A 27,611-nucleotide genomic window follows, 5' to 3' on the forward strand; every position below is an offset into this window, starting at 1 on the left:
AAATTGCTGCTTGGACATAGCCTAAGCCAGCCCTCCAGACTCCGCTTTTCTATTTTCTTTCACTTCCGCGCACTCTCTCCCTCAGGTTGAATGAGACATCTACGTTGGTGGTCTTGGGGACTCCTGCAGGTCGGTAGTCCCCCGGCAGATGTGCCAGACCCTGACACTTTACCATGGTTGTGTTAAAAATTTTTTATTGTCCTATTTATTATTACTAAATAAATGTTTCTTTGTTGTGAAGAATCTAGAAAATACAGATAAAAGAAGTAAACTACTTGTGATCCTAACACCAGTAGGCCTGACCTGCTAACACGTGTGGTACACACACCCTTTCCATACTGTATTTTTCTTTTCAAAATTGGTATCATCTAATGTATAGTCTTAAAAACTTTTTTGTTCACTTAAATAATCTTTGCATGCCATTAAATAGTCTCAATCTATATTGTTTTGAATGGCTATGTAGTGGGTTCTTTTTTAAAAAAAATACCGAAGCTTCTTAATCTTCTTTTAGAGACTTTAAGTGATTTATTGTATTTTTTTGGGGAAGGAAGCCCTACCATATACAACCGTTAGTAGTGTCCACATGAATAGAGAGTTGGTGCAAACCATGACTACTTTTGCACCAACTCAATATCTGTGCACACAACCTTGACCCTTAGGACAAATTCCTGATAGTAGAATTGATGGGTTAAAGAGTTTTATGAAGTGTCTAATGCTAAGAGTGTCTCTAAATACCTATGTCCCAGCACTCTGTTAACTCTGATTTTTACAAAAAAGTGCTAAGCTTTTAAGAAACATGCTATTTATGCAACCCTGAAGTTTTGACTTTTTTTATTACAGAGCTTGAGAGGTTGAACATTTTAATATGTTTACACAGCATTGATATTTCTTCTTCTATTCATCTCTAGCTCCTTTAAAAAAATTTTATTTTAGAGATAGCATCTTTCTGTTGCCCAGGCAGGAGTCCAGTGGTGCGATCATAGCTCACTCTAAACTTTGACTACTGGGTTTCAGCAATTCTCCTGCCATATCCTTTTGAGGAGCTGGGATTATAGGCATGAACCACCATGCCAGGCCTTCTTTTTTCCTAATGGAATATTCCCCTCCTCTTACTAATAATTTTTGCCCATCATATGTTACATGAATATCTGTCCTAATTTGTCACTCATCTTTACTTGTTTACAATGTTTAGGGAATAAAAGGATATTAGAGCAGTGTACTGAATATATGGCTAGTATTCAGTAAGCACTTACAACATACCAGTAGCATCCAACACATTCTTCACTCAGTTCTCCCAGCACTTCTGTGAGATAAGGTGATTGCAGATGAGGAAGACTGAGGCATTACAGATAATAACATGCCTGGGATCACAGCTGGGAGGTGATGAGCTCAAGCCCCACTTCTGAGTCTATATCATTTATTTTCTGGTTTCTATTTTCAGTGTCAAGCTTGGAAAGACAGAGATCTGTGCGGCAATTAAAAATCATAAGGTCAAATCTGTATGTAAGGCTACAGTACAATACCTACATTGTATTTTTAGAACAATGTGTATAACTAATAAATTTTTTAAAGTACACATAATTATATGTAAGAAGTCAGAGGAGATCTACTTTAGCACTTTGATATATGTAGGGCCCAGTGGAAGAGGAGTAATAGTTACTTTTAATTTAAGCACATCTGTTTTCACTTTTTCTTTTTCTTGAGACAGCAAGTCACTCCGTTGCCCAGGCTGGAGTGGAGTGGTACAATCATAGTTCACTGCAGCCTCAAACTCTTGGGTTCAGGCAATCCTCCAATTTAGCCTTCTAACAGCTGGGAATATAGACCTGCATCACTGCTAATTTTTTAATTCGTAGAGATGGAGGTCTTGCTTTATTGCCCAGGCCGTTCTCAAACTCCTGGGCTCAAGCAATCCTCTTGCCTTGGCCTCCCAAAGTGTTGGAATTTGGGAGGTGAGAGCCACTGGGCCTGGCCAGCTTTTGCTTTTCAAAACTTTTTATTAGGAAAATGTACTACATCAATTTAAAGAGAGCGAGGTTTCTGTTTTGGATAAGAAACATGGGTGAGGCTTTGAATATGTCTTTTGGTTTTGCACATTAGGACAAGCATTCCTTCATTCATCCACTTGTTCAACCATTCATACCCTGTTTGAAAGTCTAGTTTGTGTTAGTCTTGGGCTGGCTACTGGGAAAACAAAGGCAAAAAGGTATAATCAGCCCCTCCTCTCGGTCTGGCAAGGAGACACACAGGACAGCTTCCATGTGAGAGCTGCCGTAAGAATAAGGCCAAGTCCAATCTCTGCTCAGGGGAAGAGGGCCAAAGTTGGCCTGGGAGTGTTAGGGAAAACTGCCAAAAGCCTCCAGCTTTTAAACTGTGACCCAGCTTACTGAATTTTCTCTTTCTAGTTCCCATAACTGTTCACACCCTGTCTCTTTCAGCCTGGAGTGTTGATGACTCTCCTGTTACTAACCTGGGGTTACTATACTATCTCCTGTGGTCTGCTCCCTCTAATCCTATTTCAAATTATAGTCTTTTTTTTTTTTTTCTTTTTGAGATGAAGTCTCACTCTGTCACCCAGGCTGGTGTGCAGTGGTGTGATCTCAGCTCACTGCAACCTCTGCCTCCCTGGTTCAAGTGATTCTCCTGCCTCAGCCTCCTGAATAACTGGGACTACAGGTGGCTGCCACAACGCCTGGCTAGTTTTTGTGTTTTTATTAGAGACAGGGTTTTGCCATGCTGGCCAGGCTGGTCTTAAACTCCTGACCTCAAGTGATCCACCCACCTCTGCCTCTCAAAGTGCTGGGATTAAGGGGTGAGCCACTGTGCCCAGCATTATAGTCCCTTTCTAAAAAATCCTTTTTAAACTTATCTCAATCTCAATGTGGCCTGTTTCCCTTGGGACATTTATTGATAGTTGGTGTCTTTCGCCTGAAGACAGGCGCAGTTGCTGGGAGCCGGCAGAGTAAGGCTGGTAGCATGATCATGACCAGGGGTAGTTTGCTTATCACCTGGGGACTGAGATCCAAGGCTGCTGCAGGAAGTATCTCACAGGTATCTGGTATAAATGGGGAGAAAATTGGCAGATGGTAGGTGATGGTAGATGGTGTGTTAATGAGTCAGGTGAGATAAACTGAAGACCTCTAGAAATCATTCTTGAGATGAGATGAAGCCAGAGAAACAGTTTTATATGATTTTTGTGTGTGTGTTTGAAACTCTAAAGCTGATATTTCTGAGAAACACCCATTACTTAGATGGGATAATTGAGCGTTCAGTAAATTATCAATTTACCCATTTAGTCATTCATGTGGCAAATACTGAGGACATATTATGTACCAGGCACTGTATTAGGCATGGAGGGAATGAAACAAACAAAAACCCCTTCCCTCATGGGGCCACATTTGAACCCAAATCGGGTTGCCTCTCAACATAGCGTTCTTTCCACTGTCTCAAGCTGCCTTTTATTAAGCATTTGATAAATCTCATTTTGCCAAAACATGACATGAAGGGCCCACTCCTCTGCCACTTCCTGGGACCATGGGCTACTTTTGCACCTTTTCTTCTAGATGTGCACTTTCAGCTAAGCTTGGCAGGATCTCCAAACTCCTAGAACACTGTCCTGGTAAGTCATCACCAGGACTAATCACAAACGCTAATGTTTGTGCTTATTACTGAGCCGTTGGGTCTGTTTTTAAGAACACAAAGAATGAAAAGATCAGCTGCCTACAAGCTCCCCCATCTGTTCAAATGGAAAAACTTCACAGAGCCCTAGGGTGCTGGGCAGCGCAGATTCCAGCTTGTGTTTTTAAGAACAACAACAACAACAACAAAAAAGGGCTGGGCGCAGTGGCTCATGCCTGTAATCCCTCTTTGGGAGGCCAGAGTGGGTGGATCACCTGAAGTCGGGAGTTTGAGACTAGCCTGACCAACATGGAGAAACCCCGTCTCAACTAAAAATACAAAAAAAAAAAAAAAAACAAATTAGCGGGGCATGGTGGTGCATGCCTGTAATCCCAGCTACTCAGGAGGCTGAGGCAGGAGAATCGCTTGATCTGGGGAGGCAGAGGTTGCGGTAAGCTGAGATAGCACCATTGCACTCTAGCCTGGACAAGAGTGAAACTCCATCTTTGAAAAAAAAAAAAGAAAGAAAGAAAGAAACAATTATTTCAGTGTCTCTTCAGATGAAAACATCTATTTCACCTCAAAGAATATTTTGTAGCAGTAGAATGCAGTGAGTAAGATCACAAACTTGGGTGTCAGTGAGACTGGGTTCCAGTAGTAATTATTCATTTTAGTAGCCATGTGACATCAGGCAATTTCCTTAGCATCTGTAAACCTTGATTTAGTCTTCTAAAATAGAGATTATCAGAGACAAACCCTACCTCATGAGATTTTCATGAGGACTAAATGATATAATGCAGGTTTCATACTTAGAGTAGTACAGGTCATATAGTAAGTGCTCAATAAATACAGTCTTTATTCTTATGTGCAATATATCTTTCACTTACCACACCCTTAAGAAGGAAAGAAAAAGTGATTATATAATCTAAATATCTGTAGCCAGGGAAGCAAAGTCATAGTTTTATAAGAACATTTTTGATTAAAGAGAAAACATAGACATTTAAAATAAAAAATAGAAGCAGAACCCTGATGTGGCTAACAGAAATTAGACAACGTTTATAAAAGTTCTAAGGCTTTATAAAAACTGGAGACCAAGTAGAAATCCACATAATTTCTTTTATTTTATTGCTCATATCTAACTTAGCCACTAGGAAATTAGTGCAGAAGAAGAGAGCATGAAGTAACCAAGTTGAGGAAGAGGTGACATGAGGGACAAATACAGGGAAAGGGGGGAGTCTGGGAGGACTTTCTTCCTAGCGGTCAGAAGGAAGGCCAGATGGCAATGGCAGGAGCCTTAGACTAGAAAATCAGAGGCTGTCCTTTCTCAATGTGCAGAATCATGATTTATTTCTTTTCTTCATTACTCATAGTTGTCCAAAGTGAAGAAATTCTTGGGAAGCTATTATGAAAACTATTTACAACTGAATGCACTCCCAATTACAAGCATTGGACCAGCATTACTTGGGTTTAGAATTTGAGCTGACTGTGAATGGATTATGAGACCATGTGAGTGTCCCCTGGTTGGTTCGTCATGGCCTGAAGCTGCACTGTGCAGCTTGCAATGTGTTTCATAAAAATATCCAACTGAGGTAGCAGGTACTGGTGCTGGTGGCAGTGTTATTTCCACTTGCAGGAGCAGTCTAGCTCAGTAGCAGTGCAATCAGTTTATAACCATGTGAAGATTTGTGTATGAGAACCTGAGTAAACTGACAACACATTGCTGATTTACTCCACTAATGTCCTGTGCTTTTTATAGATTAGCACCGCTGGGCAGTGGTCCATCTGGCTTGCCCTTTAGTTTGACCTGGCCTGTAGCATGGGTTTTGGAATCTGCAGACCTGAGTTCAAATCTGAGTTCTGCCACCATTAGCTGAGCAACACTGGGTAATTTATTTAACATCTCTAAGCCACTGATTGCAAATCAGAGAGATGTGATAATAATCCAATTTACTGCATGGAGTTGCTGTGAAGATGAAATGAATAATGTGTGCCATGTATCTGGAGGAGCTTAACACATGCTCACTCTCATCTTCACTTCTGCAGCAACAGCAAAAATCATCTGTAGAGTTAACGATAACAAGATCTTATTTTAATACCATCAGATGCTGAATAAGCTCACAGGGATCAGAGCCTCATAGTCAACTAGTAGACCTAGTGAGGGACTCAGGAAGAAGAAATCTCATAGGGGGACAAGAAAGAGTGTCAAAGAAGTAGATATTGAGGAAACAAAAAACCCTGTGGAACCCTGACTACCATCCAGTGAGATGAGACTGACTATTAGAATAGACATAATATGATCCATGCCTCAGTTTCTATGCCTAATGTTATACAGTTTGGCTAAGAGTACATAGTTTATTCATACTGCTGCTTTTATTTTTCTCAACTAATTGCTTTTCTTTCTTTCTAAAATCTCTGGCAATTCCAACTGATAGACTAGATCGTTTAGTGCAGAGAAAGTGTATGTTAGGAAAATTAAATCTTGTTAATTTTTAACAATAATTTTTTCTTGTGTGTTAGAAAGGTGGGATACTATAAAAAACTATACTGTATATGACAGCTCTTGTAAAAAAATCAAGGACAAAGTATAATTGAAAATATTCTTCCATTTTTCTAAAGAAATCTCTTTTAAATTGTTGGAAAAGATCAGGCACAGCAAAAGTGAGTTAAAGCCTTAAAAATATGTTATTGTTGTCTTAGACCCCTAAGCAGAAATATACATTCATTTTAAGTTGCAGGAATAATAATCTAGCTCTTTGGAGATTTTAAAAATTTCATTTCTTTGCCGTAAATGATTTTGAAACAAGGCAGGAATATAAATAATACATATAGTACTTCTGGATTTAAACATCTTTGATGAAATGATGATCCTGGCTGGGAATCTCCCTCCCTCATTACACACATGTTCATGTGTGCACATGCACGTGTATCTGTGAGTAGCTGTTTGGAACTGTTTGGCCTTCCAATGGATTGGTCACAGACCTTCCTGTCATGGCAGTCTTCTCAGTCATCCTTTCAGCTTCCTAGCTCCCCTGGCAGTGGTGGAGAGGATCCCAAGTTGCTGTCAACTGAACAAGTGAAGGAAAGTTGGGTATTTTAAGGCACATGAATTATTTTAGGATTTCTGGTTGTCCCTGGCTAAGTTTTTGATGATTATTGGAGATAAGAAAACAAGACTTAATTGTTACTTTCTTTAAAAAAAAAAACAACAACAAAAACTCCTGCAGAGTTTCAGAAGATTCTGGAAATTGACATGATTTCCTAATGTTCCAGTTGGTAGCTATCTTGGGCTGGCCTGAGGACTTGTCATTTCCGTCTCAGGAATAATCAGGCAGACACATACGCTTTTGGGGGGATGGGTCAAAACACGAGTGTGACTGAAATATTGAGGGCTTTTTTTTTCCTTTTGTGAAATTCTAACAGTAATCATATGCCTCATAAAAATGTTTCCAATATTGAGAGAGTATAAGGCGAAAATAAAAAGGGTCACTTCATTCCTAGTCACACCCCCTATGTCTTTAAAAGCAAGAAAACGAATATAAAGATCCTTGTATAAAGATTTCAGCAATGAAAACTTTCTGAATGTTATATAAGAAGCTACTTACTAAGAGACTGCTTATCTAACATTCTGAAGTTTTTGTTCCACATACAAGGATGTTTGTATTTGTCTTTTTTGCTTTTTACATGTGTAGGACCATGCTGTAGACGCTTTTCAGCTACTTCTGCTTTTGTTTTACAGTATATTGTAAACATCTTTTTTTTTTTAAATTTTTTATTGCATTTTAGGTTTTGGGGTACATGAGCAGAACATGCATGACAGTTGCGTAGGTACACACACAGCAGTGTGTTTTGCTTCCTTTCTCCCCTTCACCCACATTTGGCATTTCTCCCCAGGCTATCCCTCCCCACCTCCCCCTCCCACTGGCCCTCCCCTTTTCCCCCCAACAGACCCCAGTGTTTAGTACTCCCCTCCCTGTGTTCTTGTGTTCTCATTTTTCATCACCCGCCTATGAGTGAGAATATGCGGTGTTTCATTTTCTGTTCTTGTGTCAGTTTGCTGAGAATGATGTTCTCCAGATTCATCCATGTCCCTACAAACGACACAAACTCATCATTTCTGATTGCTGCATAATATTCCATGGTGTATATGTGCCACATTTTTCCAATCCAGTCTATCATCAATGGGCATTTGGGTTGATTCCAGGTCTTTGCTATTGTAAAGAGTGCTGCAATGAACATTCGTGTGCATGTGTCCTTATAGTAGAACAATTTATAGTCCTTTGGATATATACCCAGCAATGAGATTGCCGGGTAAAATGGAATTTCTATTTCTAAGGCCTTGAGGAATCGCCACACTGTCTCCCACAGTTGGTCTCTATGGATCTACCTCATTGTTTTCTTTTTTTTAAATTTATTTTATTTATTTATTTTTTTTTTAAATTTTTTATTGGATTATAGGTTTTGGGGTACATGAGCAGAGCATGCAAGACAGTTGCGTAGGTACACACATGGCAGTGTGCTTTCTTTTCTTCTCCCCTTCACCCACATTTGGCTGCATTGTACTCTACTGAATAGAAGTCCTATAATTTTGTGGGCAGATACCTATTGTATGTGTTTAGAAATTTCTTACTACAAGCAACTTGTCAATGAACCTTTTTGTAATCTTTGTGTACTCATGCAACTATATACTATAGGTTAAATTCTTAGAAGTGGAATTATGTGACCAAAAGGTGTTTGTGATGGTTAATATTGTATCAACTTGATTGGATTGAAGGATGCAAAGTATTGTTGTTCCTGGGTGTGTCTGTGAGGGTGTTGCCAAAGGAGATTAACATTTGAGTCAGTGGATTGGGAAAGGCAGACCCACTCTCAATCTGGGTGGGCACAATCTAACCAGCTGCCAGTACAGCAGGAATAAAGCAGGCAGGAGAAGGTGGAAAGACTAGACTGGCTAAGTTTTCTGGCCTCCATCTTTTTCCCATTCTGAATGCTTCCTGCCCTGGAACATCAGACTCCAAGTTCTTCAGCTTTGGGTTCTTGGACTTACAACAGTGATTTGCCAGGTGCTCTCAGGGGTTTGGCCACAGACTGAGGGCTGCACTAAAAGCTTCCCTACTTCTGAGCTTTGGAGACGTTGGGACTGGCTTCCTGGCTCCTTACCTTGCAGATGGCCTACTGTGGGACTTCACCTTGTGATCGCGTGAGTCAATTCTTCTAATAAACTTTCCTTCATATTTATATCTCTCCTATCAGTTCTGTCCCTCTAGAGAACTCTAATACAGTATATAAATTTAAATTTTTGGTTGTTATTGCTAAATGACCATAAAAAGGTAGTATATATTTACATTCCCACTGACAATATATGAAAGTTTGTTATATTACCCACATCCTCTATCCTTTAGCATTGTCAGACTTTGAAATTGTTGGCATTGCTATCTTATGGTTTTAACCAACATTTAAAAAAATTATGAGTGAGGTCAATGTTTTTATATTTACTAATCATTTGTGTTTATTTTTCTATAGCATATTCTACACATCTACTTTTTATTTATAGTAGCTTTGTTGCACATTAAAGAAATTAGATATTTGTGTGCCAAATTCTACATAATTTTAAACTCTGCTGTCTTTTGAAGTCACATTTTTTTTTTGTAGGTATGTGGATGTCTTTAATACATGTATATTTATTAAATATTCTACTATGGTGCATGCGTTTCATGCCATTCTTAGAAAGGCTTTTCTCAATCCACAGCTGTTTTTTTAAATGAGCTATTTTCTTCTATGACATTTACAATTTTCTTTTGATGATTTCTTACCTATGCTTAAACATTTGGCACATTTGGAATTTATTTTGGTGTAATGCTTGAGAAAAGGATCCAGATATGTTTTTCTTCCAGATGGCTGGTCAGTTTTGCTCACAATATTGATTGAGACATCTTTCTTCTACGGATTTATTACACAAAATCCTCACATGGGGTCATCCATACTCACTTTGTTTCACTGACCATTCTTGTTTGAATGTATGCCGTTTTATTTTAACACGCTTTACTAGCTATTCTTCCTTTTTTGACACACACACTCTCGCTCTCTGTCTCTCTCTCTCTCTGTGTTAAGCCTTAATAATAAAAGGTTAGAAGTCTCTAGACAGGTTGAAGGTGACCTTGGGTCATGAGTATATATTTGGCAATTAAGCTCCTAGATAAAGATGAGTTTATTCCACAAAATAGTTCTTGAAGGCCTACTGGGCCAGGCACTGTCCTGGGCTCTGCAGACACAGTAATGAATAAGAAAGAAAAGGTTCCTGTTCTTGCCGAGCTTACATTAGAGAGTTGGGGAGGGGCATATGAACAATAAGCAAATAAACAAATGTATGCAGTCATATTGTGCCATGAAGTGAAATGAAGAAAATAAATTAGGGTGATGAGCCTAGAGTGAGGGAGGAGGGAGGTATTTTAGATAAGTTATTTGGGGAAGATTTTCTGAGTGACATTTGAGCATAGCCTTAAGTTAAGCTTCAGTTTATCATATCTAATTTCTTTCTAAATAGCTTGACCTTGATACCTTAGTGTCCAAAATAGAATTTGTTGTCTTTCCCTTAAAATCTGTTTCCCTCTGGTCTTCACCGTTTTGGTCAGTGTTATTATATTTCTTAGTCATCCAGACCCTGACATTTTGGGGCCATTTTCTTCTTTGTTTTCTTTCCTGCATGAGCCATTGGTAGATACAGAGCACCCTCTCCGGGGTGTCTCCAGCATGTCTCTTCCTTGGCCATGGCCATGGTGTGTGCTTAAAATTGCCCACAGTATGATTTTCATGTCTGCCTCTAAACCAGTGTCTCTGCCTCTAGTGTCTCCCACTTTCAAGCCAGACTCACCCTGCTGTGAGGGTAAGCTTCTAAAATACAGATTTCTGACCAAAATCTTTGAACTGCTAATGGAAAATAGTTTTGCTTATAGAATGAAACAATAGACTGCTTTATTTCAGATTCAAGATCTTGCAAAATCTGAGATCTGCTTAATTCTCAACTCTTCTTTCTAAATGAACACTTCCTATCTGCCAGGTACAGTTCTAAGTGCTGTATGCATTGATTAATTTAGTCTCCACAACAACCCTTTGAGGTAGATACTATTATTATTATCATTATTTTTGAGACAGGGTCTCACTCTGTCAGCCAAGCTGGAGTGCAGTGGCACAATCTGGGTTCACTGTAACCTCTATCTCACGGGCTAAAGCGATTCTCCCCCTTCAGCCTACTGAGTAGATGGGATTACAGGTGCATGCCACCATGTCTGGCTAATTTTGCATATTTTTGTAGAGATGGGGTTTCACCATGTTGCCCAGGCAGGTCTTGAGCTTCTGGGCCCAAGTGATCCTCCCACCTTGGCCTCCTGAAGTGCTGGGATTATAGGCGTGAGTCACTGTGTCTGGCCAAGGTAGGTCCTATAATCATAATTGCCACCTTACAAATAAGGAAACTGAAGCATGGAGAAGTTAACTGACTCATCTACAGTCATGGAGCCAGCACATAGACATCTATCATCGCAATCGAAGAAATCTGGCCTCCACTCATGGTGGTATATGTTACCTTCTAATGTTCCAAGATCTATTCCTGCTTGTGTGTGATTGAATGTTATTCCTTCTGGCAAAAATCCTCTTTTCCTAGCTCTATTTTTGCTTGTCTGTGTCCTCAAGGACCAGCTCAGGTAGCCTCCTATCCCCCTCCCTCATCAGCCTCATCTGCATTAGGAGCTTCCACCCCTGAACTCTCAGGTCAGTTTTAGGATGTATTACCTACTACTACACAGTAGTGCAGGTGATTTTGAACACATCTTCTATTTCTGCAACTAGATTGCAAACAATGTTAAGGTAGACACAGTGGCGTATTCCTCTGGGGCCCTAAGAAAGACCTAACTTGCCTAGTAGGTACTTAATGTTGATTGTTGACCAGGTCAGTCATAGAACCACTGAATGGAATAAAGCTTATATCCAGATATTGGTGACAACTTTAATACATTAACATTTAAATTATCCTTTGTAAAAATTTAAGGATAAAGACAGAGAAATTCACTCAACACACACTTATTGAGCACATGCTATGTACCTGGCATCATCATCAGTAGTCAGGAGGCATCCCTGAACAAATGAGACACAGTCAGAATACACTAGGTTGTGTTGCAATAACAAACAATTGCCAAGTCACAGTGGCTTAAAAGCAAAGGTTTGTTCCTTTATTATACTCTATGTCCTTTCACAGCTGCCAGAAGATCATGCTCAGATTAATCACTCAGGGAGCGAGCCCAGTGGAACACCCTCCATCTAGAGAGGTGCAGATGCTGTGTCAGAGGGAGGAAGGGACATGGCAGATGTGCTGGCTGCAGAGCTCTGCCCATGGCAGTAGCACACACCCCTTCTGCTCCCTTTCTATTGGCCAAAGCAAGTCACACAGCCACGTCCAACTCAGGGGGGCAGGGAAATCCACTCCTACACTAGACCTGGAAGGCCAGAGTGCCCATGGCTGTGGATAGCTCCCACAACTACCCACAGACAAAGATTTCTGCCTGGTGGAGCTTATTCCAGACTCTCAAAGAGGGCACAGAAAACAGGTAATAGACACGATAGGTAAGTAAACAGTAGGACATGTTAGAAGATGACAAGTATTATGGGGAAAAAAAGCAAAGCAGGGTGAGGAGGCTGTGGTGCAGGTGTGGCAGGGGTGTGGAAGGGAATGGGATGTTCAATAAGATGGTTACATTGGGCCGGGTGCTGTGGCTTATGTCTGTAATCCCATCACTTTGGGAGGCTGAGGTGGGAGGATCACCAGAGGTCAGGAGTTCGAGACCAGCCTGGCCAACATGGTGAAACCTTGTCTCCACTAAAAACACAAAAATGAGCCAGGTATGGTGGCATGTGTCTGTAGTCCTTAAAGGACTTGACAGAGCTGGTCATGTGGCTATCCTGGGAAAAAGGTTCCAGGCAGCAGGAGCAGCAGTGCAAAAGCCCTAAAGTGAGAGAGAGCATGGCTGTGTGTTTAGGAACAGCAAGGAAGCCAGTGTGGTGGGGCAGATGGGGACGGACAGAGTTTGGGGCATGAGGCCTCGGGGATTCCAGCTTTTCCTCCAAATGGTACAAGGAGGCATGGCAGAATTTGAGGCAGAAAAATAACCCGATTTCACTAACTTGATAAAGGATCTGTGTTGAGAATGGACTCTGGGAGAGCAAAGATAGAGGCAGGGGGCGGCGGCGAGCCACTCAGTGATCCAGTTGAGAGCTGAGGGTGCCTCACCCGGGGATGGCACTTTTCCTTGCCCTGGGCTCTGATTTCAGATGTCCTTCAAGTATGTGTGTTTAAAAATGTGGTTTTGGCTTCAGATGCTGCATGGCACTGAGAATGAAATCCAATTTCTTCCCACGACCCAGAGGACGGCCAAGCTTCACCCTCTGGCTTCACCCCCTGCCATCCTGCTCCTCGTTCACTGATGCCAGCTACACTGGCCTCCTTTTGGTCACTTGATTACAACAAATTCTTCCAGCCTCACGAACATTCCCTTTACCTAGAACATGTTCTCTGTTTTTTCATGTCTTAGCTCAAATGTCTTCTGTTGGGAGAGGCTTTCCCTGACCTCAAGGAGACCTCTCCTGCTTATTGCTCATCTCACCACTCTGTGTACTCCCTTTATGGTGGTTACTGCAGTCTGCAGTCCTGTAATTTATGTAATTCCTTTCCAGTGGTCTGTTTGTAACTGCTAGAACGTAAGCTCTATAATCAGACAGCTGGGATTGGCTCTGTCTTGTTCTATGTGGAAATTCGTGTCTAGAGTAGTACCTGGCAAAACAAGTGTGTGTATGAACAAATGAATGAGTCAAGAGTCCCAACGGATGAGAAGGCATCAAGGAGGCGAAGGTACAGAACAGTGTGTAGAAGGCCCGAGGGTTCAAGTAGTCTCATAAATATAACTGGAGAAGGTGATGCTTTAGATCAAACTTGTCCAACCTGCGGCCAGCAGGTGGCATGTGGGTCAGAACGGCTTTGAATGTGGCCCAACACAAACTTGTAAACTTTCTTAAAACATGAGATTTTGTTTTTTGTATTTTTTTTAAAGCTCGTCTGCTATTATTAGTGTTAATGTATTTTATGTGTAGCTCAAGATAATTCTTTTTCTTCCAATGTGGCCCAAGGAAGTCAAAAGACTGGACACCCCTTTAAATGGGAAAGTGTTTTTTGTTTTTGATTGTTTGTTTGTTTCTTGAGCCAGAGTTTCGCTCTTGTTGCCCAGGCTGGAGTGCAGTGGCGCGACCTCAGCTCACCGCAACCTTTACCTCTTGGGTTCAAGCAATTCTCCTGCCTCAGCCTCCCCAGTAGCTGGGATTAGAGGCATCTGCCACCACACCCAGCTAGGGAAAGTGTTTTTTGAACCCTGAAATGGGTACCATCACTCTGAGCATGCCGGGCCCTTATCATATTCTAATGACCTGGTTTTTTTTATCTGTTTCTCTGACCAGGGGCTATGTGCTTTTCTCTGTTTTATCCCTGGTACCTACAGGCTCAAGAAATATTTTTTTGCACCAAACTATACTGACTGCTCATGTGTTCAGACTCTCATGCTGAGCTCTCTAATTAGATCCTCATTAAAAATAAAATCTTATCATGAATCTTGTAGGGCCTTCATAGAAAAAAAATTGTGCATGCCTGCCATGATATTTTGGACACACTGAGATGTTTTTAATCAAGCCACCATCTGGGCCATACATTCTGGTAACTCTATTTTATTGTGTTCCATCCATTTATGGCAGCCTCACACAATCTGAAGTATGGCATTTGAACTATGACCTATAACAACTCAGGAAGATGCCTATTTCCTTCCTGAAGTTTTAAGATCCAAAGCAATTTGCAATGAACGAAATAAGGGACTAATAAGATGAAACGCAGTAGTCAGGAGTGTACAGTGGACACAGGCAGGCATGGCAAAGATTTTTAACCGGGTGAAAAACTACGAGTAACTGAAAGAGGTGAATGCAACACTTTATTCACTATCACAGATGTTTCAACACAGGTGGAGTCCTAAATAGCAAACATTTTGGATGACAGAAGCATGAAAAATGTGGGAAAGGAAGAGGGAAGTGGAGAATAAGATGTGAATATGTTTTCTGTATCTTATAACTGCTGTTGAATTGGTTTCTTCTGAAACCATATCAGTGACTTTAGCTTTAGGTTATAACTTTGTAACTGATTTTTAAAAATCAGTTTCCTTATGTTTGCATGGTGCTTGGCAGCTTGCAAATACTTCCATCATCTGAAATTTCACCTGGTCTCCCAACAACCATATAGTAGGCAGAGTGGGCATACTTCTTTTCTTTGATGCTTTTTTTGTTTTTGAGACAGTCTCACTCTGTCACCTAGACTGTAGTGCAGTGGCCCTATCTCAGCTCACGGCAACCTTTGCATCCCAGGCTCAGACAATTCAATTCTCCTGCCTCAGCCTTCTGAGAAGCTGGGATTATAGGCACATGCCACCATGCCTGGCTATTTTTTTGTTTTGTTTTGTATTTTTAGTAGGGATGGCTTTTTACCATGTTGGCCAGGCTGATCTTGAACTCCTGACCTCAAATGATCCACCTGCCTCGGCCTCCCAAAGTGTTGGGATTACAGGCATGAGCCACTGTACCTGGCCCAGGCATATTTATTTTCATTTCACAAATGAAGAAAGAGAGGCTTGGGGCTTTGGGCACCCTGCTCCAGGCCAGAGAGCTGTTAAGCGGCAGAGCTGCAAACACGGGCCTTTTGCTAATACACTTACTGTGTCCTGCCACCCTGACTTTGTTGTTTAAATCTACTGTTTTATTAGATAAGGTTCTCCTGAGCCAAGATTTCAGTTGCAAGTGATACAGTGAGCAAGTGCTTCCAGGAGAAGCCAGTGAGGGTGGGGGAAGACACATGGGGGAGGGGAAGGAGGCCACACTCAGCCTGACTTTCCTTTTTACTTGTATAAATGTACGGTATACAAGTATAACTGTTACATGCACACATTGTGCAGTAGTGATGTCAGATTTTAGGGTATACATCACCCAAATAATGTACAGTGTACTCCTTACATAATACCTCATCATCTGCCCCCACACTGCCCCTGCCACTCTGAATCTCCATTGTCCATCATTCCACACTCTAAGTCCGTCTGCACACATTACTTAGCTCCCACTTAGAAGAGAGAACATGCAGTGTTTGTCTTTCTGTGTATGACTTGTTTTGATTAAGATAATGGCCTTCAGTTTCATCCACATTGCTTCAAAGGACATAATTCTATTCTTTTTAATGGCTGAACATATATATATATATATAACATATATATATAACATATATATATATAAAACTTAAAAAATCTTATCATTCATTGATGGACACTTAGGTTGATTTTATATCTTTGCTGTAGTTCCACCTGATTTTTGAGGGAGGGGCACTGCAGAGCATAAATTACATCTCAGAATTTATTTACCTTGGGGCAAAGGATTTGGTCTTTTGTATTTCCACATACTTCTGTTATTGGCCAGTCGGCAGGAGGTGTCCCCCACCACAGGGAGGAGCCAGGAGAATAAGAAGGACCCATTGCACCCAAGCAATTGCCTCATGGGTGGGAGTGCCAGCCTGTTAGCAGCAAAGCACACTTGGAGGGGCTCTAACAATGTACCCCTAACTACGCTCAACAGGAGGAGTAAATAAGTGGGATAAAGCAAAAGCAACTTAGAATTTTAAAAATGCTTCCTGAATATAAGAAATCGTTTTATTCTGGTGCATTCTTAGGGCAAATGGAGTCATTCCAGCACCTTCTTTGAAATTAGAATCAGATACACTTGCAGTAATCTGACTCTCTCCCTAAGGAATCTGATATGAAGACACTCATTTAGAAAAAGGAGTTGTGGCCAAGGCTGGATATTGTTTCACTGAATTTACAGAATTAATTCTTTTAACTCATTCTGTTCAGACAAAGGATCAAGCCTAGAGGACAAGTGATTTAGCCCCAGGTCACAGAACCTGAACATGAAGTCAGGTCTCCTGTCACCCAGTCCAGAGTCCCTACCAGTCCCTGACTGCCCAGCATTAGGAAGTGATTTTGCTTTCTAGCTGGGCAAGACAAGGATCCAGCGGGGAAGAGGTGAGGGAGACGTTCCCTTTCTTCACTCTGATCTTTAGCATTTTTGGAGCCCACTCAGACATTGAGAGAGAGGCTCTTGGATGCTTTTCAAGTCCTTCTCTACCATGGATGGACTCTCACCAGACAGGAAGGAAAACACTCCTGTGACTTATTTGTAGAGACTGCATGATGTGACAAAGTCACATGAATATGGGAAGCCATCAGGCCATAGTGAGGAAAGAAAGCTGGGGACAGGAGATTGCTTTACTCCTGAGATGGCCATGACAGTGCCAGTTGTGATCTGAGGGCCCTCAGAGTTTAGTAGAAGGAAAAAATTCCATCTCCTTGTATCCTTCTTTAAGGAGTGCCTGCCTAGTCCAAGGTTTTCCATTTTGTTTCTTTCTTCCTCTTTTATAAGAAATGATGTTATTTGAAGGAAAAACACAAATGAGAGATGAGGGATCTGAGTGGTCTCATGTGCCTTGTCAGGCCCTTTTATGGACTGGGCACATCCTTTGTGTAAAATTCATGGAGTCATTCTTATGAGAAGTTTAACGTCATACTCTATTGTATGATCTTAGATTTCTAAGAGAAATGTGCATCTCTAAAGAAAAAAAAGTTACTTGCCAATATCTGAAGCCTTTTAATTTATACTGAAGCTAGAAAAAAAGAAGGTTAAACAAAACCCAGATGGAAGCTGTCTAAATGCTTGGGTTAGAAAGAAGATTGGGTCAAATACAATAGCAAGTCCTAAAGCAATAGCCTGCTGCAGGGAGTACAAATCTATCCGCATTTAGTCTAAATGTAGAGTGACCTTTCACTACCAAGCCTTGAGCTTAAAGTTGGCTGCAGCTATTGGAAATCATTTCCAAAGGTCATTTGTAAAAAAAGAAAAAAGAGAAAAAAAGAAAAAAAAGAAGTAATATGGATTTAAAGGTACCTTCCATACATGTAGAAAGCCAAGTCTGCCATGCTAGTCAAAAATAATATGGAAGAAATCATTGTTGGAGTGATGAGTTTTGAAAATATTCTAAAAGGTCTAGAGCTACACAGATAGCAATTTAATTTTCTTTCCTTATCCATTAGTAGAATTGTTCCTGTGTGTATCGCTAAGCTATTTACCAATACCATATTATAAGCATCCAAAAAAGAATATGCATTATTACACTTAGAGGGAATTACTGAGAACCATTTACTTTCATTAGATCAGGGATATTACACTAAGGCCAGGCAGAGACCGTTCCCATGAGCAGAAGTCTGACTCTCATTCCAAGTGCTGACATTTATATGCAGTGTGTCCAACATGTCATTAGAGATTTTTCAAAGGGCATATATAGCTGAAGTCACTAGGGCATGATGCGTGCACCACCTTAATAAGTTAAAAAAAACTTCATGGGCTTAGCAGGAGTACAGAAATACTCTTCTGTTCATCAGTGAAGCTAAATGAGTCCCCTTTTTAGATGCAGGCAGAAAGAGAGCCGGTATGTGCATGTGTAAGAAATAAGACATGCTTTGATGATTCTCAAAGACATCTGTGCTTTCCTGTGTTTTGTTTCTCCCAATGTAAAATTTTGTTTAAAGTGGAAAATTGATTTATTTTGCTTGGAATAAAACAGGAATTCATAATAGATTGTTCTATTTAATTAGAAATCTCTTTGTCTCAAAAATTTTCTTTTTACTCTTCCCAACTAACCCGTTTCTTTTCTTTTTTTCCGATGTGTGTGTGTGCGCTGCTTTTCAGAGTAGATTCCTAAGGACAATGACAATATTGATTTAGAAGCTGTATTTAGGACCTGTATGTGTATTAAATGTTAAATCAGAGTATTGAGAATCTTCATTCATTGCCATGCCCCACAAATGTATGAGGCGTCTCTCCTGTGCAGAACTCTCCTAGCCACTTGAACCCACTTAGATGAAAAGTAAGACATGCCTTCTGCTCTCACAGATATTTGTCTGTTTTTGTTAGCTGAAGACAGAAGTGCCTATCATGCGAGTTTTGTGATGCAGAGGAATAAACACATGGGCAGAAAAACATCTGACTTTCAATGTTGCTTCTAACATTTGCCAGCCTTGTAACCAGAGGGAAGAAACTTCATCTAAGTCTTAGTTTCTTCAACTGTAAAATGAGAACAAATAATATCAGTCTTCCCTACCTCATAGGGCTGTGGGGAAAATAAAATAAAAGTAAACATTATGAAAATGCCTCATAAATTTCAAAGTGTTATGCAAATTCAAGGCACTAATGCATTGAGTGAATGGCCAGCTCGGTGCCTGACTCAGAGCTGAGCAGGGTGGGTTCCCTACAAAGGGACAAACCCAAGGGAGAGTCACGACCATAGCCAATAAGAATTTTCTAGGTGACTTATGTGACATGGCTTGTATCTGTGGTTTTTGTTGTTTGCTTTTTTTTTTTTTAAGGATTGTGGCAAATATGTCGGGTCACAGAAGGGTCTTTTATCCTTGGACATGTTACCCTGTGCTATTGCCTTTTGGAAATATGCCATCCTATTTTGTTGTGAGTTTGAGCATAAATAGTTCTCTTATAAAATGTGAATACTTTGTGCCTTTTATCTTCCTACTGGCAATCCTGTGCATCTTTCTTTCATTATACAAATAATAATGTTTATAATAGAATATTTGGGGATGGCCAAAAAAAAGAAGTGAGAAAAATATCACCCATAAGACAATCACTATGAACATTAGTTTATTTCTTCACTTTCTTTTTTTCTATGCATACATGGGAAAAAACTATATTTGGTTTTGCATAGTTGTGGACAAACTGCAGATCCACTGTTCTAGTGCTTTTGTTTCCTACATAACATAAGAAATTTCCTTTATTTCAATTTTTTTCTTTCCTCTTATCATGCAAAACTCATGTTCTGCTCCATCTTCTTTTGGTTGCTCCCCATGTTTTGCTGATTTGATTTACAAAGTCTCCATCAGCATTCTAATGACATGTTTCTGCCACTAGAATCCGTCTCTTCTTCCTCTAAGAGTTAATTGAATTGTTTATATTTCTCATTTTACCACAAGCTCCTTCAAGTAGGAGCCACATCTATTTGACTTTTTGTACACAGAGACCAGATCAGTACTTGGCATAAACTGCTCAAGAAATATTCATGGAATAGACTACCAATTCCTATGATAAATTCTTAGCAAAAATCATGTGTGTCTGCCCTCTAGACCACTGAGTTGATAAACTGTAACTTCCTTAAAAATATCTCAATTGCTGGTTTCCAGTTACTACACAAATTGTTACTACACTACTATTAACATTCTTAAATGTATTTTTTTCTGTGTTTCAGATTGTTTTTAAACTTAAGATTCATAAAGTAGAAATTCTAGGTCTCAATATTTTTAAATGACTTTTGACATATATTTTCCAGTTTCAAGAACTTGGATCTACTTTCACCACTGTCAAGTTATATCCCAGAATTAATCAAGATAGGACAGATACTCCTTCCTCCAGGAAGCCTTCTCTGTTTCCCTAACTACTCTACCTGTTAAGCTTAGGTTCGTCTCCTCTGTCCTTCCATATAACCCTTCACTATAGAGTTAGAATGCTTTGCTATGGTGAATATATTTACTTGTCTTTCTTCCAAAGATGACTGTGAGCTCCTTTAAGGGAAGAATGTAATAAATTATTATACTCCCTAGTGCCTAGAAGTATAACATATTCTCAATATATTCTTGTTGACTGTAAGACACCAGTGTTTAATCCAACTATATAATAAAATTGACCCATGAATGAGGATAATAATGGCAATGACTATATACCAAACATAAATTGGAGGCCAGAGAGATGAATAGGCTACCAATGTATTCTTTACTCTGGAAACTTTGATAGAATGAATGTTCAATACATGCTATAATGTTCAATTATTCAACAATTCACATACTGGAGTCAGGAAGTTACACAACACTGAATTTTCCCTTCTCTATCAGCCTGCCTTTACTCCATTTTATATGTCAGGTTTCCTTCCTCTAAAAATTCTTAGGGTTTACCACTTCAGCATGCAGATTCAATTACTGGTAGTGCTGCCTAAGGCAAGCAGTCCTATCAGTGCTAAATCTGTTAAAAAAGAAAGTCCACGCTTTTCTTGGGGAAGAAAAAGGTTTGATAATTTATAACAGTTCATAATGAATATTTTACCAAGGGCAGAAAATGAGCAAAGAGGTATGAAAGAGGCTGCGGGATTATTTCCTAGCAACCCATTGGCCAAAATGAAGCTGAAATACGCTATGTTCTAAATCCCAGTGCAGAAAGAATATGTAAAAGTGAAGTGATCTTAAAGAATCTATGTGCCTTTTTTTCACTTCTTCAGTTTTTCTTCAAAATGCTGATCAATAATGATCTATATAGAAATGATCATTAGATACGTAAGGAGAGTTTTATGATGCTGATGGACCACAGGAGGCTCTTTTTTCTTATATTCACATTCTCTAACAGCAGAGTTGGATTATTGCATTTTTTCCTAGTTTCTCAACTTAAGAAGTAGATTGGGAAAGTATAATTGGTTACAGACTCAATTTTACATGTTAAATAAAGGCTTTTGGCTTAAAAAGATATTGGTAAGAAAGAGCCAACTGTTTCTTTCTACAAGGCCAAAAACCATAAATATGTATAACCAGACAAAGTTCTTCACACCTAAATACCAAGTTATAAAAAATCTTGCTCCTAACCGATGTAGACATGATGCTTACTCTTCAGGGTGAGATACCCATTTTATTCCATTCACAAAAAGTAGCCACTCATGTCCAGCATCCATCAGTGTGTGAATTCTTGACTTCCTTAGCTGCAGCAAGTATTTGCTAAGTGGCATGTAGAGAACAGAGCTGCATCAGTCATTCAAGTGTTACTAATTTCCATTGTAATAAGCACTTGAGAATGAACAGTAAGTTCATTGTTCAGGGATACATGTGCAATCCTGCTGTTGATTGCCAATAAACATGAACTCATTTTCCAACCCTCAGAGCTTGCCTCTGGCACATGGACTTTGGAGGTATGATTTCTGTGGGTAATTATCCCACTTTGCATGCGTACAGTGCTTTGTAGTTAACAAAGACTTCCATTACATAACCTTGCACATCCAGAAGCAGAGGCCTGACAATTTAATTATTACTATTAAATCGAAAGCTAACTGTAATCATTTCTGACAAGTTCCCTATCTTTGTCAGCAAATTTAGTGGGTTGAGTCAACTTACTAAGTTGAAACCAGTCCATTTTCCTCCATGCTGTCATTGCCCTAGTTGAAGTTCTTATCAACTCTGTCTATCAGCTGCAATATTTCTTCTAACTGGTCTTCTGTATTGCAGTCTCCCATCCTCCCTTTCCCACTTCCCAGTAAATCCTCCACACAGCAGTCAGAATGACCTTTAGAAAAGCAAATCTATTATGCTATTTTCCCTCCTTAACGTCATTCAGTGGCTTACAGCTGCCTTTAAGATAAAGTACAAAATTCTCCACAGAGTAAAAAGACCCATGATTTAGCCTGTGCCCAGAGGCTGAATTCAGAGTCCCTCAACACTGAAAAGATTACAGCGATCTACTTTCTACTTCCTCATCTTTTCATCCACAAGTAATTAAGAAGGGAACAAACTAAAACACGAAACACGTATGTATGTTGTAGTTAAAATAGTTTCTTAAAACAGTCCTGATTACAAAATTCCGGATAAATTGATCAAAGCTAAACTCCTCTTATGTTTTGTTTTTGTTTATTTATTTATTTATTTATTTATTTTTTTGCCTCTGCTTTCTTTGCAAGTGCCCCGAAGAATACTCAAATTTTGCCAATCGGGTGATCTAGAACTGAGCTGTTTCTCTAGGAAAAACAGTCAAGCAAACAAAACAGTAGCAACAAAAACTCAATATATGTCACTATGGAATCTTTTAGTTCATTCGGCCATTCACTTATAGTAAATTCATTGTGTGTCAGACACTGTTTCAGACCTTACTGGGGATTGGAGATACACAATGAATGGGATACTACTGCTGGCTTCAAGGAGCTCAGAATTTAGAAGCAGTGGGGATGAAGGGTTATACAGTAAAGATTTTCCATTCTTTCCTCGAACATCTGAGGCAACAGGTATCTCTGTGTTTCTCGCCTCCTTGAAGTCTCTGTTCACTATATCTTGTTCTATGATTCCACATGATGGTCCTTCAAGTATTTATTCATTTGTTCAACTATTAAGTCCTTCCTTTCTCACATGATAATTCATCAAGAATAAAATTGAATAAAATACATTGACTCAAAAAATTATATTGAAAACCTACTATATGCCATACTCTGGGAATTCAACGGCCCTTGCCTTAAGCTCCTCATGGTTTTGTGGCAGATATAGACAAGCAGATAGACAATTACAAAGTGACATGACAAGAAGAAGGACTGAGGGACTGAATCCAGACCTCTAAGTGTGTGAGCATCTGTGTAAGGAGAGGGAGAATCTGACATCTTTGCAAGTATTAGCCAGGCTAAGAATCATAGCGGGAGTCTAGGAAGAGGCACTGTCAATAAGCAATCACTGGTGGTACAACCAAGCACAAGAGGTTAGGGGAACCCTCTGTAGAGAGTATGATTGGAGAAAGTATAGGCCCTAGATCAGTGTGTTTCAAATTTAAAGGACATCAAAATGCTCTGCACAACTTATTAAAACGGTTTTCTGGGTCCCCAATAATTTGAATGTCTCCACCAAATCTCATGTTAAAATGCAATCCCTGGTGTTGGAGAGAGGGCCTGTTGGGAGGAATTTGGGTCATGGGGTTGGATCCCCTCATGGCTTGGTGCTGTCCTTGCCACAGTGAGTTCTCATGAGATCTGGTTGTTTAAGTGGGTGGCATTTCTCCCCCAACCCTCTGTCCCTCTTGTTCCTGCTTCTGCCATGTAACATGCCTGCTCCTTCTTTGTCTTCTACCATGAATATGAGCTCACTGAGGCCTCCCCAGAAGTCAAGCAGGTGCCAGCTTCGTGTATAGCCTGGAGAGCGATGGGACAATTAAATCTCTTCTGTTTCGAAATTAGCCCACCTGAAATATTTCTTTAAAGCAAATGCAAAAATGGCCTTATATAGTCCCACCCTCAGAATTTCTTACTTAGTAAGTCTTAGAAAGGGGACAAGAATTTGCATTTCTAAGAAGTTTAGGTAAAGCTGATATTATTGATCTGAGGAACCTACCTTGAAAACTACTGCCATAGGGAACTAGACAAGGAACAAACTACTAAGTTTTATATATAAAAGTTATAAGTGCCCCATGAGTGTAGATAACAAAACTTTGCAGTTATTCAAAAGTGGGTAACTTCTGCAATTCAGTAAACTGTTAGTGAGTCTTGCTATATTCAAGAAACTCTTCAAAGCCATATTCTTTTCTAGGGTCAACCCCTCTTCACTCCCACATTCCCAGTGGTTTCTAACCCCTTTACAAGCTTGATTTTTCACCTTGAAAATAAAAAAGTATCCTTTTTGCTGACATTGACTTAAGATAACCTTAGGCAAGGTTGGAGTCAAGACCTAAGCTCAAAACCCAAAGTTACACCTGACTAGCCATGAGCTATGGAAATTAATTTAACTCATTTAATTGTAACTTTTCCAATTCATAAGATGGGGAAACACTTATAGGGATTTTATGAGGATAAAATGAAATATCAACTTGCCTAGTGCCTGAAGCATAATCAATGCTCAAAATGTTCTAACTAAAAAGGGATGGTCTTTTCAATTAATTATGCTGGACCAACTAGTTATTTCTATCTTGACTCTCACTTCACAAACAAAAATTGATTTTGGATAGAAGGTAGAACTATTTGAGATAGGCAAACAATAATGCTTTTAGAAAAAAACAAAGGGTAATATCTTCATAAATTTGGAGTCGGCAACACTTTCTCAAACAGTGTACAAAGGAACTAACAATAAGGGAAAAATCTGGCAAGGTCGACTACATTAAAATTAAGATTTTTTTTTATTATCCAAAGACACCATTAATAGAATAAAAGAAAAATTTACCAATAAGAATAAGATATTGTAATACATGTACTGACAAAAGAATATATAAATAACTCCCATAAATCAGTAAGTCAAAGTCAATCTCTCAGAAAAATGGCAAAGAACTTGAAGAGGATCTTCATAAAAGAGGATTACAAAATTATCAAAAAAATTGAAAAGCTACTCACTCCTTCATTACTCATGAGGAAAAGAAAAAGTCTATACTGTACACCCTCATCAGTATAGCTAAGATGAAAAAGTATACAATGCCAAGTGTTAGTAAGAGCACAGATGAAAAGAAACTCCCATACACTGATGGAGGAATGTAATTTGCATAACTATTTTGGAAAACTTTTTAGCAATCAGTATCAACCAAAGCCAAGCATATGCCTATCCCAGACCCAGATATTCCACTTTTAGTTGTACACCTACTAGAAAGACATGCATGCACATGTTCACCAAAACATATTTATTTAATACTGTTTATAACAGATCCAAACTGGAAACAACCCAAAGATCCAGCTAGAGTAAAATATATAAATATATGTGGTACATCAACATAAGAGAAAGCCACACAGCAAAAAAAATGAATGATCTACAGCTACATGCAATGACATGGATGAATTTCATAAACATATGATTAAGCAAAAGAAGACAGACACTATTCAATTTATACAATGTTCTAATCCAGTCGAAATAAATCTATGTTACAATTTGACTTTTGCTTCTGATCAAGATGGAGTAACTGGGGCCAAATTTATTCTCTTGCCAAAACCAACAAACCAAACAAATAAATTAAGACAAAATAGAATTAACTACAGTTTGCATGACATTGAACAGCAGGAAAAGGTGAACAATAATTTCTGAGAGATAGTAAACAAGCAAGGCAAGCCATGTGATTGTCTCACTTTACCAACTTGAGTTCCCAGGTTGTAACACAAGGAGAGAAAACTGCAATAGAGCCCAGAAAACTCTTTAAGTTTAAGGGACGAATATGAAAATCCATGAACAGTGTGTCTAGAGTTCTCAAGACAAAGAACCAGAAAGGTGCATGCAGTTCCAAGAGAGAATGCTGAACATCTGCTGAAGCACCTCATTGGGTATTCAGCAATTTCTGATGAGTACATACATATGTCATAATGACCCAAGGCAGGGAAAGAACCTGGGTTAGAAAGGATTAGAGGGCACAGTGCCTGACACTTAGACAAGGCTGGGAACAGTGCCTATTCTTACCAACTAAACTGGAAAATGTTATAATTCTTAGGGCATTGAGTAGATGCAAAGATCTTCCCAGTGTTCGAGAAGGTCCTGCCTCAGTGTTAATATTAATTAGTCATAGACTGGTCACTGCTTTAGATCCATCTAAATAATAAAAACAAGAACCAAAATTATCAAACTGTCTCCAAGTAATTAAACTACATCCTGGTATAAATCTTGTGAAAATTTCTAGGAAGACAAAAACATCCAACATAAAACAGGATGAAATTAACAGTGTCTGGTATTCAAGCAATGATTACAAGGTTTGTAAAAAAGCAGGAAAGCAAGATCAATAATGAGGAAAATAAATAAATCAACCAAACTTAAACAGAAACTACACAGAGGTGAGAATTAGCCAACAAGCATATTTTAAAGAGTTATAACTATGTTCAGTTATAAGTATATTCTGCATGGCCAAAAACTTAAATAGAGACATGGAAAACACAAAAAAGACATAAATTAAACCTTTAGAGATAAAAACTAAAATATCTGGGACAAAAAATTATACTGGATAATATTAGTGAAATTTAAGGCATGGCAATAGAAATTATTCAAAACAAAAATACAGAGAAAAGATACAAAAAAAGAAAAGAGAATTAGTGATCTGTCACACAACTTTAACCAGCCTAATATTTTATAATTGAAGTACCTGAAATGAGGAGAGAAAGATATGAAAATCTGAAAAATAATAGCTGAAAATTTCATACTTTTGGTAAAAACTGTAAGTTCAGAGATCTAAGAAGTTCAGGAAACCTCAACCACAGAAAATCTGAAGAAAACTACATCAATGCACATTACAATCAAATTCCTCAAAATTGAAACAAAAAGGAAAATCTCATAAACAGAGGAACAAAAGACATGTTTTATACTGAAGAATAAAATTAAAGATGGCAGGATTTCTTGTTGGAAACAGTGCAGGTAAAAGACCTTTAAGTAGCAATTCTAGAGTACTGAAAGAAAACCACTTGTCAACCTAGAATTTTATATCCAGCAAAAATATCTTTTAAAAGTAAAAGATAAATAAAGATGTTTTTGGGCATATAAAAGTTGAAATAATTTACAGAAAAATAAAAAGATTTCTTTAGGCAGAAGGAAATTGATACTGGATGAAAACTGTGTTTATACAAAGGTATAAAAAGTAATAGGAATATTAGCTATATGGGTAAATGCTGTGGTTTGGATATGATTTGCTTGTCCCTATAAAAATTCATATTGACATTTTTGATAGCCAATGTGGCAGTGGTGGGAAATGGGGCCCTGTGGGAGGTGTTTGGGTCAAGAATGGCTTGGTGTTATTCTCATGACAATAAGTTAGTTCTAGCTCCAGTAAAATTGAATTAGTTCTTGAGGGAATGGATTAATTCTAGGGAGAGTAGGTTCTTATATAACCAAGACATCCCTTAGGTTTTGACTTTCTGCATGTGTCTGCTTCCCCTTTGACCTCTTTGCCATGGTTTGCAGCACAAAAGCCCTTGTTAGAAACCAGTGTCATGTGCGTGGAGTCCCCAGCCTGCAGAATCATATGCCAAATAAAGTTTTTCTTTATAAATAATACAATCTCAGGTATTCTGTTATGGCAACACGAAATTGACTAAGACAGTAAACATAAAAAACTGAAAAAAAGTTACTTAAACCTTTCGAAAG

General features: G+C 39.1%; 1 protein-coding gene across 6 annotated transcripts in view; it reads right to left on the reverse strand.

Annotated features, from left to right (window-relative positions):
- CHST9 (carbohydrate sulfotransferase 9) overlaps window positions 1-27,611 on the reverse strand; it is a 292,807-nt gene that overhangs the window by 58,776 nt on the left and 206,420 nt on the right. The gene's annotated exons all lie outside the window — the stretch shown is intronic.

Source organism: Callithrix jacchus, chromosome 13 (assembly GCF_049354715.1).
Source record: "Callithrix jacchus isolate 240 chromosome 13, calJac240_pri, whole genome shotgun sequence".
In the NCBI taxonomy this organism is placed as follows: Eukaryota; Metazoa; Chordata; class Mammalia; order Primates; family Cebidae; genus Callithrix; species Callithrix jacchus.